This window comes from Sapajus apella, unplaced genomic scaffold (genome assembly GCF_009761245.1).
Source record: "Sapajus apella isolate SASKATOON/1434 unplaced genomic scaffold, GSC_monkey_1.0 scaffold122, whole genome shotgun sequence".
Lineage (NCBI taxonomy): Eukaryota > Metazoa > Chordata > Mammalia > Primates > Cebidae > Sapajus > Sapajus apella.
The window spans coordinates 286228-288882 of NW_022437062.1; positions in this window are offsets into that span (position 1 = coordinate 286228).

Genomic DNA, 2655 nt, shown 5'->3' on the forward strand with positions numbered 1-2655 from the left:
CCCGGCAGCTCTCCTCCCCCGGCCCCGCCGTGACACAGGCGCGGGGGCGGGCCCACGCCGGGGGCGGGGAGACAGGCGGGAGCCCCTGTGGGGTGCGGTCTAGGGAGGGCGCGCGCGGACCCCAACCCGGAAGAGGGCCCCTGAGTCAGGGCCATCCCTGTCCTCTGGGCTTGGGGACAAAAGCTGCTGAGACCTCGAAGGCGGAAAAGACTCGAGGCCGCTCTCGTGCAGTGTGTGTCCTTAGGGAGCTGGACAGGGGGAATCTGCCACAAACTCAGGCCTGTCGTAGCCCTGCCTCCACCAACGGGTCTGGAGGCAGGGAGGCTAGCAGCGCTCTCTCTCAGTTCAGACCTGCCGGAGGCTGGTCTTTCCAGCTGGAAGCAGAGTCCTTGGTGTGCTCCCCTTTGCCACCCTTACCTCCCTCCGTCCCACGGGTCGTGGCCGCTCCAGGAAAGAGCAGCAGGACTGTCAGACACTGACCAGTGTCTCCATGGTGACCCCTGTGTTTAGCAATACCTGGGGACTGACTACAGTGCTTGTCCACTAGGTAATGCTAAAATGTCTAGAAAAGGAATCTCCCCTCCTCTGCCTTCTCCCCACTAGGCATGAGGCAGCGGGATAATTGGGGGACTCTGGGGAGGGGCTAATGACACATTGGTCTGTCAGCTGCTGGTGTGACCAACACACATTTGGAAGGGTGAGGAGCTGGTGGCACCTAACAGCAGGGAAACAGCACGCAGTCTCCTTGCCTGGAGCTAAACCTGTGTTCCACGGCACCACGCTGGCCACTTGGGCGGACAGCAGACCCTAAGTGCTTTGGATGTCAGCAGCCATCATTTCCCACTGGGAACCTGGCTCAGCAGCCAGACTTCGCCCAGCTACGTGCTTGCTGCATGTGGGAGCCAGCAAGGAAGCAGTGGAGCAATATGATTAGAGCCCAAGTGTATTGAGGGCAGCGCCCGCTAAGTGTATTCCGTTTGTAGGTCGGAAGTAACAAGAGGCTGAGGGAAGCTGAGACTCAGTATGGGTCGTTCTGATTCTAAAACCTAAATTCCTAATAACGGTCTCGGTTAATGGAGCATATCATGGAATGGCTAGAAGGGAAGAAGCAGCTGACTTGAGGGCAGACTGTACAGAGGGAGTGATGGAAAATATACCAGTAGGAGAATGGAGCTACCAGTGATCAGATGAATTCAGAAGGGTGAGGGGACTCAGGGATGAGATAATACCAGAGGGCTCACTGATGGCCCCCCAATCTCAGTAACAGGAAAGCACACATTATGAGCCAGGGGAAGGAACGGCAAAGCCTTGCCGCCTTCCAGTTCTCCAGATCCATCTGATTGCCCTGGTGCAACTACAGGCCACCACATGTTCATTTGCTGCATCAGAAGTTTGTATGAAGGTTCAGCCTTGACTGCACTGCTTCTTGCTTCTAATAGCCCTAAAGGTACACATTTCTGGTGATGGGTTTTCTATTAAAATCATGTTTTCCAGTAAGTATGTCTTTTAAACTAGGAGAGGAAAAAAAGACCTTAGACCTTGAAACTTTTTGATAATGTGGCTACGTGTGCTCCTTTCTTTGTTAGAGGGTAGTTTTCTGTGTTAGCAGTCAGAGTGAGGCAGGGGGACTCCTTGAGCCTGGTACTCATCTCCATACCAATTTCTTGTCTGTAAAACTGAGGACAGGCTACCACTCATCTCAAGGGAGTCTGTGGACTGCACATTGAATGCAGAACTAGAAAAGTCCATGGCGGTGTTTGTGCCACCAATAACTTCTAAGGAAATGTTCCTGCCACAAAAACCATGCCTTAGCAAAATGCAGGTGAGGGGCGTGCTGTGCCTCCCAAGAACCTCTATGGCCTTAGAACTGCCCCATCTGAAACATGGTTAACACTAAGGCTTCCAGGCTGGGACCAGGGCTGGGCTGAAGCAGGGATCAGCTGGCCACAAGCCCTTGATCCCATGATAGGCCTTCATTTCCTCAGCAAGCAAGAAGCACCAGCTGTAAGACACTGAGGCTCTAGGAGAGTGCTGGCCAGTTCCCCAAGGTGATGAGATTATCTCTTTTTTTTTTTTCTTTTCTGAGATAGGATCTCATTCTGTCATCCAGGCTGCAGTGGTATGATCATGCTCCAATGCAGCCTCGGACTCCTGGGCTCAAGCAATACCCCCACCTTAGCCTCCCGTCTAGCTGGAGCTATAGGCATGCACCAACACGCCTGGCTTATTTTAAAATTTTTTGGAGACAGGGTCTCACTGTGTTGCCCAGGCTGGTCTCAAACTCTTAAGCTCAAGTGACCCTCCTGCCTCTGCCTCCCAGAGCACTGGGATTATAGGCAGCAGCCACTGTGTGAGGCCAGTGATGAGAAGGTATTTTTACCATGTACCTACTTGGGGACCAATTTCCAGGTCACTTGCCAGGTGAGTGGGGGATTGCAACCACACAGACCTAAGCAGGCAGCTGTGGCCACCATGAAATCAAGATGTCAACTCCCAGTCTCTGTCTTCTCCCCTCACTCTTTTCCCCCTGCTTCCCTGCCCTCTTGGTTCACTGGCCTCGGTGAGCATCCATGCCACAGGGGTTGAAAGGAACCTCTGAAGTAAGAATAGTGAGTCCACACCCACATACCAAAAGATGACAGGACACACAGGAAA